The sequence below is a fragment of the Oncorhynchus mykiss genome, chromosome 23 (assembly GCF_013265735.2).
Source record: "Oncorhynchus mykiss isolate Arlee chromosome 23, USDA_OmykA_1.1, whole genome shotgun sequence".
NCBI classification, from domain to species: Eukaryota; Metazoa; Chordata; class Actinopteri; order Salmoniformes; family Salmonidae; genus Oncorhynchus; species Oncorhynchus mykiss.
In genome coordinates, this window is record NC_048587.1 from 41,780,325 (window position 1) to 41,795,979 (window position 15,655).

A 15,655-nucleotide genomic window follows, 5' to 3' on the forward strand; every position below is an offset into this window, starting at 1 on the left:
ATAACTGCACTGAAAGCACATCCTGTTTCCATTTTTTCTACTTCAAATTTTATTGTATTGAAATAACTACTTTTACATTCATCAGCCTTGCAATTACTGATGCTCCTGATAGGTCGATATTTCATTGGGGCGGAAGTAGAGTACCTAGACGCAGCTGTCTGGTATCATAATCACTTGACACAGTAACAATGAGAGATCAACTGATCTGCTCACACTTGTGGGTTTTTCATTGGAAGAAAGTTTAACCCATAAGTGTAAACCCTGTCTAAGCTGGGGGTGTGGGGGTACTACTAACTATAATGGAATAGTTTTAAGGTCATACCTAGGATCATTTTGCACTTCGATTAAACATTTTAAGGCCCCTTGAATCATCCCAAACTATAAAATTTTATTTTTGGTAAAAAAAATGTAACATGTATACTCCATATTCAGTATACTTACATAAATATTTTAGACTGCTACGGTAGCACTTCAGACAAGTCTTGTGAGGCCTGTGTCAATGAGAGTCTCACTTTCACAAAGGGGTCATATTAATGTATAGGCCAAAACGTTTGGGCGCTACAGACAATGTGTGTGAAAAGACCGACACCGCTCTAGCTCTGTCACCGCAGATGCGGAAGTGTTACATAGGCAGATTGGTTTATTATGCAAATTATGTTAATCCTTGCATCCATAGCTCTGTCTATGAATTTGAGAGGGGTTACATTTCTCCACCCCATCACTCAGCTTTTTAATGAAATGGGTGGAGAGTACGATTTGTTATTGTTTCAACTGCTGATTGCCGCTTTTAAAAAAATGTCAGATTGACTGTGGTTCTAGCTGATGGATTGGAGGGGAAGAAGAAGAATACTTTATGTCAATCGTCGATGGGAATAGAATCCCACCCAATCACCGGCCCTGTTCTTCTCTAACCTCTAGGCTACCTGCCATCCCAAATCATCTCTAAAGGGGAAATCTTCCCCAGTCTCCGCACTTGACATTTCAACTGGAATTGTTTGGTTTTAGTTTTCCACATCTTATTCCTATTGTAATAGGCTATACAATTGTGAACTTTTCCTTGCAATAAATATATTAATAATCTGCAGTGTGAAAAGTACAGCCATTCCCACAAAAAAATAGTTGATGTTCTCCAACATGTAATGACTATCAATGATGGTCTCTCTTCCGTCAGCAAAAGAGATGGTGCCATTTACTGAGTACAGTAGCACAGAGAGGGAGGGAAAGAGAGAGTGTGAGAGATAGACCGAGGGAGAAAGAGAGAGAGAGAGAGAAAGACAGAGAAACAAACACAGTTGCAGAAAGAGGGATAACGAGAGAGAAGGATGGTTTAAATGAAGGCCATTTCTTCACACAATCAATTGGTTGGGTATCAATACAGTCCTCTTTTCTGATTGGTCTATCTGGAGTGTTGTTGCCAGAGGTCAGGGGTCATGCTATCATGACAGAAATAATTGGCTTCTCCACTGGCGAACCAAATGATTGTTATTTTTTTTATTAGAAACTCTGTCTCTGTATGTCTCTCTCTCTCTCTCTCTCTCTTTCTCACTATCTCTCTTTCTCTCTCACACTTAAATTCAAAGGGCTTTAATGGCATGGGAAACATATGTTGACATTGCGAAAGCAAGTGAAATCGATAATACACAACAGTGAAATAAACATTCAAAATGAACAGTAGACATTACATTCACAAAAGTTTCAAAAGAATAGAGACATTTCAAATGTCATATTAAGGCTATGTAAGATGTTGTAAAAAGGGCTTTATAAATGCATATGATTTGATTGATAATAGTGGTGTGCAAATAGTACCAAAGGGGAAAAAATTAACATTTTTTATTTTATTTTTTTATTTTACCTTTATTTAACCAGGTAGGCAAGTTGAGAACAAGTTCTCATTTACAATTGCGACCTGGCCAAGATAAAGCAAAGCAGTTCGACAGATACAACAACACAGAGTTACACATGGAGTAAAACAAACATACAGTCAATAATAAAGTATAAACAAGTCTATATACAATGTGAGCAAATGAGGTGAGAAGGGAGGTAAAGGCAAAAAAAGGCCTTGGTGGCAAGGTAAATACAATATAGCAAGTAAAACACTGGAATGGTAGTTTTGCAATGGAAGAATGTGCAAAGTAGAAATAAAAATAATGGGGTGCAAAGGAGCAAAATAAATAAATAAATTAAATACAGTTGGGAAAGAGGTAGTTGATAGGGCTAAATTATAGGTGGGCTATGTACAGGTGCAGTAATCTGTGAGCTGCTCTGACAGTTGGTGCTTAAAGCTAGTGAGGGAGATAAGTGTTTCCAGTTTCAGAGATTTTTGTAGTTCGTTCCAGTCATTGGCAGCAGAGAACTGGAAAGAGAGACGGCCAAAGAAAGAATTGGTTTTGGGGGTGACTAGAGAGATATACCTGCTGGAGCGTGTGCTACAGGTGGGAGATGCTATGGTGACCAGCGAGCTGAGATAAGGGGGGACTTTACCTAGCAGGGTCTTGTAGATGACATGGAGCCAGTGGGTTTAGCGACGAGTATGAAGCGAGGGCCAGCCAACGAGAGCGTACAGGTCGCAATGGTGGGTAGTATATGGGGCTTTGGTGACAAAACGGATTGCACTGTGATAGACTGCATCCAGTTTGTTGAGTAGGGTATTGGAGGCTATTTTGTAAATTACATCGCCAAAGTCGAGGATTGGTAGGATGGTCAGTTTTACAAGGGTATGTTTGGCAGCATGAGTGAAGGATGCTTTGTTGCGAAATAGGAAGCCAATTCTAGATTTAACTTTGGATTGGAGATGTTTGATATGGGTCTGGAAGGAGAGTTTACAGTCTAACCAGACACCTAAGTATTTGTAGTTGTCCACGTATTCTAAGTCAGAGCCGTCCAGAGTAGTGATGTTGGACAGGCGGGTAGGTGCAGGTAGTGATCGGTTGAAGAGCATGCATTTAGTTTTACTTGTATTTAAGAGCAATTGGAGGCCACGGAAGGAGAGTTGTATGGCATTGAAGCTTGCCTGGAGGGTTGTTAACACAGTGTCCAAAGAAGGGCCGGAAGTATACAGAATGGTGTCGTCTGCGTAGAGGTGGATCAGAGACTCACCAGCAGCAAGAGCGACCTCATTGATGTATACAGAGAAGAGAGTCGGTCCAAGAATTGAACCCTGTGGTACCCCCATAGAGACTGCCAGAGGTCCGGACAACAGACCCTCAGATTTGACACACTGAACTCTATCAGAGAAGTAGTTGGTGAACCAGGCGAGGCAATCATTTGAGAAACCAAGGCTGTTGAGTCTGCTGATGAGGATGTGGTGATTGACAGAGTCGAAAGCCTTGGCCAGATCAATGAATACGGCTGCACAGTAATGTTTCTTATCGATGGCGGTTAAGATATCGTTTAGGACCTTGAGCGTGGCTGAGGTGCACCCATGACCAGCTCTGAAACCAGATTGCATAGCAGAGAAGGTATGGAGAGATTCAAAATGGTCGGTAATCTGTTTGTTGACTTGGCTTTCGAAGACCTTAGAAAGGCATGGTAGGATAGATATAGGTCTGTAGGTCTGTAACATAAATATGGGTTGCATTTACAATTTTTCTTGTTCTTCACTGGTTTGCCTTTTCTTGTGGCAACAGGTCACACATCTTGCTGCTGGGATGGCACATTGTGGTATTTCACCCAATAGATATGTTTATCAAAATTATATTTGTTTTCAAATACTTTGTGGGTCTGTGTAATCTGAGGGAAATATATGTCTCTAATATGGTCATACATTTGGCAGGAGGTTAGGAAGTGCAGCTCAGTTTCCACCTCATTTTGTGGGCAGTGTGTACACAGCCTGTATTCTCTGCAGAGCCAGGTCTGCCTACGGCGGCCTTTCTCAATAGCAAGGCAATACTCACTGAGTCTGTACGTAGTCAAAGCTTTCCTTAAGTTTGGTTCAGTCACAGTGGTCAGGTATTCTGCCACTGTGTACTCTCGGTTTAGGGCCATGTAGCATTCTAGTTCGCTCTGTTTTTTGGTAAATTCTTTCCTATGTGTCAAGTAATTATATTTTAGTTTTCTCATGGTTGGGTCTAATTATGTTGCTGTTGTTGTCCTGGGGCTCTGTGGAGTCTGTTTGTGTTTGTTAACAACGCCCCAGGACCAGCTTGCTTAGGGAACTCTTCTCCAGGTTAATCTATCCTTAGGTAATGGCTTTGTTATAGAAGGTTTGGGAATCGTTTCCTTTTAGGTGGTTGTAGAATTTAACATCTCTTTTCTGGATTTTGATAATTATCTGGTATCGGTCTAATTATGCTCTGTACGCATTATTTGGTGTTTTACGTTGTCCACAGAGGATATTTTTGCAGAATTCTGCATGCGAAGTCTCAATGTGGTGTTGTGAATTCTTGGTTGGTGAGCGGACCCCAGTCCTCACAACCATAAAGGGCAATGGTATTTTTAGCCAGATCCTAGTTGGTATGTCAAATGTTATGTTATTTTTGATGGCATAGAAGGCACTTCTTACCTTGTCTCTCAAATCATTCACAGTGTTGTGGAAGTTACCTGTGGTGTTAATGTTTATGTCGAGGTATGTATAGTTTTTTGTGTGCTTTAAGGCAACAGTGTCTAGATGTTATTTGTATTTGTGCTCCTGGCAATTTAACCTTTTTTGGAACAACATTATTGTTGTCTTAGTGAGATCTAATGTCAGAGCCCAGGTCTAACAGAATATGGGCAGAAGATCTGGGTGCTGCTTTTGGCCCTCTTTGGTTGAGGATAGAAGCACCAGATCATTAGAAGACAGATGGCATTTAACTTCAGATTCTAGTAGGGTGAGGCCGGGTGCTGCAGACTGTTCTAGTGCCCTTGCCAATACAGTGGGGCAAAAAAAGTATTTAGTCAGCCACCAATTGTGCAAGTTCTCCCACTTAAAAAGATGAGAGAGGCCTGTCATTTTCATCATAGGTACACTTCAACAATGACAGACAAAATGAGAAAAAAAATCCAGAAAATCACATTGTAGGACTTTTAATGAATTTATTTGCAAATTATGGTGGAAAATATGTATTTGGTCACCTAGAAACAAGCAAGATTTCTGGCTCTCACAGACCTGTAACTTCTTCTTTAAGAGGCTCCTCTGTCCTCCACTCGTTACCTGTATTAATGGCACCTGTTTGAACTTGTTATCAGTATAAAAGACACCTGTCCACAACCTCAAACAGTCACACTCAAAACTCCACTGTGGCCAAGACCAAAGAGCTGTCAAAGGACACCAGAAACAAAATTGTAGACCTGCACCAGGCTGGGAAGACTGAAGCTGCAATAGGTAAGCAGCTTGGTTTGAAGAAATCAACTGTGGGAGCAATTATTAGGAAATGGAAGACATACAAGACCACTGATAATCTCCCTCGATCTGGGAATCCACGCAAGATCTCACCCCGTGGGGTCAAAATGATCACAAGAACAGTGAGCAAAAATCCCAGAACCACACAGGGGGACCTAGTGAATGACCTGCAGAGAGCTGGGACCAAAGTAACAAATTCTACCATCAGTAACACACAACGCCGCCAGGGACTCAAATCCTGCAGTGCCAGACGTGTCCCCCTGCTTAAGCCAGCACATGTCCAGGCCCGTCTGAAGTTTGCTAGAGAGCATTTGGATGATCCAGAAGAAGATTGGGAGAATGTTATACGGTCAGATGAAACCAAAATATAACTTTTTTCGTAAAATCTCAACTCGTCGTGTTTGGAGGACAAAGAATGCTGAGTTGCATCCAAAGAACACCATACCTACTGTGAAGCATGGGGGTGGAAACATCATGGTTTGGGGCTGTTTTTCTGCAAAGGGACCAGGACGACTGAATGGATGGGGCCATGTATCGTGAGATTTTGAGTGAAAATCTCCTTCCATCAGCAAGGGCATTGAAGATGAAACGTGGCTGGGTCTTTCAGCATGACAATGATCCCAAACACACCACCCTGGCAACGAAGGAGTGGCTTCGTAAGAAGCAGTTCGAGGTCCTGGAGTGGCCTAGCCAGTCTCCAGATCTCAACCCCATAGAAAATCTTTGGAGGGAGGTGAAAGTCCGTGTTGCCCAGCAACAGCCCCAAAACATCACTGCTCTAGAGGAGATCTGCATGGAGGAATGGGCCAAAATACCAGCAACAGTGTGTGAAAACCTTGTGAAGACTTACAGAAAACGTTTGACCTCTGTCATTGCCAACAAAGGGTGTATAACAAAGTATTGAGATCAACTTTTGTTATTGACCAAATACTTATTTTCCACCATAATTTGCAAATAAATTCATAAAAAATCCTACAATGTGATTTTCTGGATTTTTTTTCTCATTTTGTCTGTCATAGTTGAAGTGTACCTATGATGAAAATTACAGGCCTCCCTCATCATGGGAGAACTTGCACAATTGGTGGCTGACTAAATACTTTTTTGCCCCACTGTATATATGTTGAAGAGGGTGGGGCTCAAGCTGCATTCCTGTCTCACTCCACGGCCCTGTGGAAAGAAATGTGTGGGTTTCTTGCTAATTTAAACTGCACACATATTGTTTGTGTACATGGATTTCATAATGTTGTATGTTTTTTCACCCAACACTGCTTTCCATCAATTTGTATAGCAGGCTCACATGCCACATTGATTTAAAAGCTTGTTGTAGATCAACAAAGTTTGAGAACTCTCTCTCTCTCTCTCTTACAGTACAAACTAAAAACAAATGGTTTGTATGTTGCCAAGTAAGGGGTCTTTGGCTTGTGGCCATAGTGCTATATGGAACTTTTTTTTGAACCATGCTCCTAAGATTATAAATGGAACCTGTATGGTGCTATAAAGAACTATAAAAAAAGGTTCTATATAGCACCAAAAAGGGTTCCGCTATTTTTACAATCCTATTTGGATCTATATCAAACACTTTTTTATGGAATAAGACCCTCCACATTTATTGGAAAGGAGCATCAAGATCACTGTGCACTTTCACCAACCTGTGAAGTTCATCATAATTTATTTAATCTGTAGCCTAAAAAACTGCATGGTTTCCCAATTCATAGTGGGAGGACCACACACCATATTATCACATGACTCCTAGTTTACCTCGATATGATGGTTATTATATCAATATTATATCAATATTTGCGCCATTTCCCGCATAATTAGTTTGACCAACACAAACTGTCTGTCAGCATTTATAAAAATGTCCAGAAACTTCCTGTTTCTATCACAGGTGTCGTGATTTTTTACTCACATAAAAACTGTGTACGGAAGTATTGTTAGTGTTAATTGTGTGTGTGTGTGTGTGTGTGTGTGTGTGTGTGTGTGTGTGTGTGTGTGTGTGTTTGCGTGTGTGTGTGTGTGTGTGTGTGTGTGTGTGTGTGTGTGCGTGTGTGTGCGTGTGCTCAAACAGACATGCATCTGGGGGTCTGGGAGAGGAAGTGGAATCTGATGATGATTGGGCATGTGCCTGAACTCAATTTTATACTCTAATTGTAGTCTCACCCATTCATTTCTAATGACCGGTCATTTTTGACCGGGATCACCACAGGTATACAAATGATATAACACCCAAAATGTAATGAAAATCATCGAAATGTATTTTGTGTGTTCAGATGTCCTGTGTGGACAAAGTCATGGAACCTTAAGACAATCAGATTAAGTGAACTACATTATTCCGAGAGAAAACTTAATAATTCGGTCCAATTCGACCGGACCACAGCAGGAGGGTTAAATCCATTTCAATCCCACACTTTAACAGAACAAAATGTAGAAAAACTCAAGGGGTGTGAATACTTTGGGAAGGCACTTGATCACTGACTCCGATCAGGCCCTTCATTGTTTGATTTTCCTGTAAAATTCTTGGTTCACGAATGAATTGTTTTTGAAATTACAGGAACGAATTTAAGCTTGAGCTAAAGCTAGACTGACTGATTGGCAGTCTTTCAGACATTTGAGAAATGGATGTCTATTTCTGGTTAGAAAAGCAAAATCAACATATTCATTGAATTGTGTATCAGAGAGTGGTGGTAATTGAGCTAACTTCTGAAAAGTGGTAAAATATTTTAAACAAAACTCCACCCCCCCCATTTTCCCAACAGCTTTTGACAGCCTTAAACTAGACAAAATTGAATTTTTTGGTGCATTTAATAACCATTTTGCTACAGCTGGCCACCTGTTTGAAAGGATAGGCTCTGAAAATTATTCTCATTCCACTAGAGGGAGACCTTTAGTCACCTCAGAATAGATTGTAGAGTGATGCACTAACAAACTCACATACTTTATTTTACTTTCTATGATGTAGGCTTTGCTAAAGATTGATGTAAAACAAAAATCCATAGGGCTGATTCACTTGATCAATTCTTACCGAAGCTCTCTGCCCCACTTATTGCAGAATCGATTACCTCTGGTGTTATCATTAAGATCTGGAAAGCGGCACATGTCCTCCCCCTACTTAAAGGAGGAGATCCTTCTGACTTAGATAACTACCATCCAATTTCCAGATGATCTTGCCTTTCCAAATTTCAAGGGTCTGTATTGGGACCTGTTCTTTTTACAATTTACATAAATAATATTGGTCTAATTGTTAAAACTTTTGTCTGTATGCAAACGATACTGTTATGTATGCCATTGTCCCAACTGTAGACAAGGCATTGTACACTATGTATAAACAGTATGTGGACACCCTTCAAATTAGTGGCTTTGGCTATTTCAGCCACACAACCGTTGCTGACCGGTGTATAAAATAGAGCACACAGCCATGCAATCTCCATAGCCCAACATGGGCAGTAGAATGTCCTTACTGAAGAGCTCAGTGACTGTCAATGTGTCACCGCCATAGAATGCCACCTTTCCAACAAGCCAGTTCATCAAATTGCTGCCCTGCTAGAGCTAACAACTGTAAAGTTTGGTGGAGGAGGAATGATGGGCTGGGGCTGTTTTTCATGGTTCGGGCTAGGCCCCTTAGTTCCAGTGAAGGAAAATCATAACACTGAGACATACAATGATATTCTAGACGATACCGTACTTCCAACTTTGTGGCAACAGGTTGGAAGGCCCTTCCCTATTTCAGCATGACAATGGCTCCGTGCAGAAAGCGAGATCCATACAAATATTATTTGTCGAGATCGGTGTTGAAGAACTTGGCTGGCCTATACAGAGCCCTGTCCTCAACCCCATCAAACACCTTTGTGATTAATTGGAACGCCGACTGCGAGCCAGGCCTAATCACCCAACATCAGTGCCCGGCCTCACTATGCTGTTGAGGTTTTATGGAAGCAAATCCCAGCAGCAATGTTCCAACATCTAGTGGAAAGACTTCCGAGAAGAGTGGAGGCTGTTATATCAGTAAAGGCGGGACAAACTCCATATTACTGGCATGATTTTTGAATGATAAGTTCGACGAGCAGTTGTCCTCTTAGTTTTGGTTATGTAGTTTACTTAATGTGGGCAAGACAAAAAAAAGTTTCGAGTTTTGATTGACAAGGATTTACATTTAAAAAACATACTGATGAGCTAGTTAAAAAACTAAGATTTAATGGGGGCTTATTTTTTAGAAATAGATCTGGCCTCTCCCTAAACAGCATGAAGAAGACTGTACAGTCAACGTTCCTGTGGTGACACCCTTTACCAGAATGCAGCAGCCACTACTCTTAATACCTTTGGATGCCATGTTAAAAAAAATGGCTCTGGCAGAGAGGGCTACCTTGCTTCTAGCTCTTAGGAAACATTGTTAGCCCAGATTTTTTTTTGTATTATTACATACAGCCGGGAAGAAGTATTGGATATCAGAGCAGCGGTAACTCACCAACACTTCCAGCATTACGACCAAGAATACGACTTTCCCGAAGCGGATCCTTTGTTCGCACCCCCCAGGGCAATTAAACTGATTCCAGAGGCAGACCAAAAATAACACCGTTGGAGGAGAGGTACTCGGAGTGGTCTTCTAGTTCGCATACCACCCATTGCTTCTGAGTGTATTACTCGCTAATATTCAGTCTCTGGATAATAAAGTTGACGAGCTCAGGGAGAGGGTTTATTTCCAGAGAGACATCAGGGATTGTAACCTACTCTGTTTCACGGAAACATGGCTCTCTCTGGATATACTGTCTGAGTCAGTCCAGCCAGTTGGGTTCTCAGTTCATCTCACAGACAGGAATAAATATCTCTCCGGGAAGAAGAAGGTCGGGGGTGTATGTTTCATGATTAACGACTCATGGTGTAATTGTGATAACATACAGTAACTCAAGTCCTTTTGTTCACCTGACCTAGATATCCTCACAATCAAATGCCGACCGAATAATCTCCTAAGAGAATTTTCTTCGGTTTTAGTCACGGCCCGGTATATCCCCCCTCAAGTTAATACCACAACGGTCCTCAAAGAACTTCACTGGACTTTATGCAAACTGGAACCACATATCCTGAGGACGCATTTATTGTAGCTGGGCATTAAAACAAAGTCAATTTGAGGAAAAGGCTACCGAAGTTCTATCAAACAGGAAGTACCCATGCTAAGAACTTTTCAACGCTGGTCTGACCAATCGGAATCCACACTTCAAGATTGTTTTGATCACGCGGACTGGGATAGAATCCAGGTAGCTTCCAAGAATAATATTGACGAATATACTGATACGGTGACTTTATAAGGAAATGTATAGTTGTACACACGGTTGTACACACGGTGACAATTAAAACCTAACCTAACCAGAAACCATGGATAGATGGCAGCATTCACACAAAACTGAAAGCACGAACCACCGCATTTAAACATGTCAAGGAATATGGTAGAATACAAATAGTGTAGTTATTGCCTTTGCAAGGCAATCAAACAGACAAAACGTCAGTATAGAGACAAATTGGAGTCGCAATTCAATGGCTCAGACACGAGATGTGTGTGGCAGGGTGTACAGACTATCACGGACTACAAAAGGAAAACGCGGACACCGACGTCTTGTTTCTGGACAAGCTAAACTTTGAGGATAACAAAGTGCCACCAACACGGGCCGCTACCAAGGACTGTGGGCTCTCCTTCTCCTTGGCCAACGTGAGTAAGACATTTAAGCGTGTTAACCCGCACAAGGCTGCCGGACCATAAGGCATCCATGGCCGCTTCCTCAGAGCATGCTCAGACCAGCTGGATGATGTGTTTACGGACATATTCAGTCTCTCCCTATCCTAGTCAGCTGTCCCTACATGCTTCAAAATGGCCACCATTGTTCCTGTACCCAAGAAAGCAAAGGTAACTGAACGAAATTACTATCGCACCGTAGAAATCACTTCTGTAATCAAGAAGTGCTTTGAGAGACTAATCCGAGATCATGCAGAGATAGCTTGCAAAGTTCTGTCATACTTTCCAGGTTTATGCCCAAACAGTTCGAGCTTCTCATTTTAAACATTAACCTCTCAGAAATAAGTCTCTCACTGTTGCCACCTGTTATAGACCCCCCTCAGCTCCCAGCTGTGCCCTGGACACCATATGTGAATTCATTGCCTCTCATCTATCTTCAGAGTTTGTTCTGTTAGGTGACCTAAACTGGGATATGCTTAACACCCCAGGAGTCCTACAATCTAAGCTAGATGACCTCAATCTCACACAAATCATCAAGGAACCCACCAGGTACAACCCTAAATCTGTAAACATGGGCACCCTCATAGATATTATCCTGACCAACTTGCCCTCCAAATATACCTCTGCTGTTTTCAACCAGGATCTCAGCGATCACTGCCTCATTGCCTGCATCCGCTATGGGTCCGCGGTCAAACGACCACCCCTCATCACTGTCAAACACTCCCTAAAACACTTCTGCGAGCAGGCCTTTCTATTTGACCTGGCCCGGGTATCCTGGAAGGATAATGACCTCACCCCGTCAGTCGAGGATGCCTGATCGTTCTTTAAAAGTAATTTCCTCACAATCTGAAATAAGCATGCACCATTCAAAAATGTAGAACTAAGAACAGATATAGCCCTTGGTTCACTCCAGACCTGACTGCCCTTGACCAGCACAAAAACATCCTGTGGCGGACTGTAATAGCATTGAATATTCCCTGCGATATGGAACTGTTCAGGAAAGTCAGGAACTAATACACGCAGTCAGCAAAGCAAAGGCTAGCTTTTTCAAACAGAAATTTGCATCCTGTAGCTCCAACTCCAAAAAGTTTTGGGACACCATAAAGTTCATGGAGAACAAGAGCACCTCCTCCCAGCTGCCCACTGCACTGAGGCTAGATAACATGGTCACCACCGATAAATCCATATTAATTGAAGGTTTCAATAAGCATTTCTCTACGGCTGGCCATGATTTCCTCCTGGCTACCCAAACACCGGCCAACAGCTCCGCCGCCCCGCAGCTCCTTGCCCGAGCCTCCACAGCTTCTCCTTCAGCCAAAAGCAGATAGCAGATGTTCTTAAAGAGCTGCAAAACCTGGACCCATACTAATCAGCTAGGGTAAACAATCTGGACCCTCTCTTTCTAAAATGATCCGCTGCTGTTGTTGAAACCCCTATTACCAGTCTGTTAAACCTCTCTTTCGTATATTTTGAGATCCCTAAAGATTGGAAAGCTGCCGCGGTCATTCCCCTCTTCAAAGGGGGTGACACTCTTGACCCAAACTGTTATAGACCTATATCCATCCTGCCCTGCCTCTCTATAAAGTCTTTGAAATCCAAGTTAATAAACAGATCACTGACCCTTACGAATCCCACCGTACCTTCTCTGCTGTGCAATCCGATTTCCCGAGCTGGTCACGGGTGCACCTCGGCCACGCTCAAGGTACTAAACGATATCATAACCGCCATCAATAAAATACAGTACTGTGCAGCCGTCTTCATCGACCTGGCCAAGGCTTTCGACTCTGTCAGTCATCATATTCTTATCGGCAGATTCAATAGCCTTGGTTTCTCAAATGACTGCCATGCCTGGATCACCAACTACTTCGCAGACAGAGTTCAGTATGTCAAATCGGAGGGCCTGTTGTCCGGACCTCTGGCAGTCCACAGGGTTCAATTCTAGGGCCGACTCTTTTCTCTGTATATATCAATGGTGTCGCTCTTGCTGAAGTTGATTCCCTGATTCACCTCTACGCAGACGATACCATTCTGTATACATCTGGCCCTTCTTTGCACACTGGGTTAACTAACCTCCAAACGAGCTTCAATGCCATACAACACTCCTTCCGTGACCTACAACTTCTCTTAAACACTAGTAAAACCAAATTCATTCTTTTCAACCGTTCGCTGCCCGCACCCGCCCACCCGACTAGCATCGCTACCCTGGACAGTTCTGACCTAGAATATGTGGACAACTAACTACAAATACCTATGTGTCTGGCTAGACTATAAACTCTCCTTCTAGACTCATATTAAACATCTCCAATCTAAAATTAAATCTAGAATCGGCTTCCTATTTCGCAACAAAGCCTCCTTCACTCACTCCGCCAAACTTACCCTCGTAAAACTGACTATCCTACTGATCCTCGACTTCGGTGATGTCATCTACAAAATAGCTTCCAATACTCTACTCAGCAAACTGGATGCAGTCTATCACAGTGCCATCCGTTTTGTTACCAAAGCCCCTTATACCACCCACCACTGTGACCTATATGCTCTAGACGGCTGACCCTTGCTACATATTCATCGCCAGACCCACTGGCTCCAGGTCATCTATAAGTCTATGCTAGGTAAATCTCCGGCTTATCTCAGCTCACTGATCACAATAACAACACTCACCCTTAGCACGCGCCCCAGCAGGTATATCTCACTGGTCATCCCCAAAGCCAACACCTTCTTTGGCCGACTTTCCTTCCAGTTCTCTGCTGCCAGTGACTGGAACGATTTGCAAAAATCGCTGAAGGTGGAGACTTATATCTCCCTCACTAACTTTAAACATCGGCTATCTGACCAGCTAACCGATTGCTGCAGCTGTACATAGTCATTCTGTAAATAGCCCACCCAATCTAACTACCTCATCCCCATATTGTATTTATGTACTTTTCTGCTCTTTTGCACACCTGTATCTCTACTTGCACTTCATCATCTGCTGATTTATCACTCCAGTGTTAATCTGCTAAATTGTGAATTACTTCGCTACTATGGCCTATTTATTGCCTTACCTCCTCACGCCATTTTCACACACTGTATATAGACTTTATTTTTTGCTATTGTGTTATTGACTGTACGCTTGTTTATACCATGTGTTACTCTGTGTTGTTGTTTGTGTCACACTTCTTTGCTTTATCTTGGCCAGGTCGCAGTTGTAAATGAGAACTTGTTCTCAACTAGCTTACCTGGTTAACTTCATAAAGGTGAAATCTGATTTTTTTTTTATCAAATAAAAATATATATCACCTCTACCTTACCTGTCACCCTAGAAACTCTTCAATTTTCTTACCGCCCCAAAAGACCCACAGATGATGCAATCGCCATCACACTGCACACTGCCCTATCCCATCTGGACAAAAATAATACCTATTTATGAATGCTGTTCTTTGACTATAGCTCAGCATTCATCACCATCGTACCCTCCAAGCTCATCATTAAACTCGAGGCCCTAGGTCTAAACCCCACCATGTGCTACTGGGTCCTGAACTTCCTGATGGGCTACCCCAAGATGGTGAAAGTAGGAAACAACTCTTCCACTTCACTGAAACTCAACACTGGGGCCCCACAAGGGTGTGTGCTCAGCCCCCTCCTGTACCCCCTGACTGTGTGGCCATGCACACTTCCAACTCAATCATCAAGTTTGCAGATGGCACAACAGTAGTATGCTGGATTACCAGCAATGACGAGACATTCTACAGGGATGAGGTGAGGGCTCTGGAAAATAACCTCTCAATCAACGTCAACAAAACAAAGGAGATGATCGTGGACTTCAGGAAACAGCAGTGGGAACACCCCCCCCCCCCCCAAGCATATCGGTGGGACCGCAGTGGAGAAGGTGGAAAGGTTCAAGTTCCTCGGCGTACACATCACTGACAAACTGAAATGGTCCACCCTCACAGACAGTGTGGTGAAGAAGGCGCAATAGAGCTTCTTCAAACTCAGGGGTCGGAAGAAATTTGGCTCGGCACCTAAAACCATCACAAGCTTTTACAGATGCACAATTGAGAGCATCCTGTCGCACTGTATCAGCACCTGATACGGCAACTGCACCGCCCGCAACCGCATGGCTCTCCAGAAGGTGGTGCCAAACGCATCACCAGGGGCAAGCTACCTGCCCTCCAGGACACCGACAGCACCTGTCACAGAAATGCCAAAAAGACCATCAAGGACAATAACTGCCTGTTCACCCCGCTATCATCCAGAAAGCGAGGTCATTACAGGTGCATCAAAGCTGGGACCGAGAGACTAAAAAACAGCTTCAATCTCAAGGCCATCAGACTGTTAAATAGCCATCACTAGAATATCAGAGGTTGCTGCCTATATACAGTGCCTTGCGAAAGTATTCGGCCCCCTTGAACTTTGCGACCTTTTGCCACATTTCAGGCTTCAAACATAAAGATATAAAACTATATTTTTTTGTGAAGAATCAGCAACAAGTGGGACACAATCATGAAGTGGAACGACATTTATTGGATATTTCAAACTTTTTTAACAAATCAAAAACTGAAAAATTGGACGTGCAAAATTATTCAGCCCCCTTAAGTTAATACTTTGTAGCGCAACCTTTTGCTGCGATTACAGCT

General features: G+C 42.6%; 1 protein-coding gene across 6 annotated transcripts in view; it reads right to left on the bottom strand.

The window, feature by feature from the left end:
* The window catches only part of LOC110502777 (RNA binding protein fox-1 homolog 3), a 739,581-nt gene that overhangs the window by 474,462 nt on the left and 249,464 nt on the right, over positions 1–15,655 (bottom strand). The gene's annotated exons all lie outside the window — the stretch shown is intronic.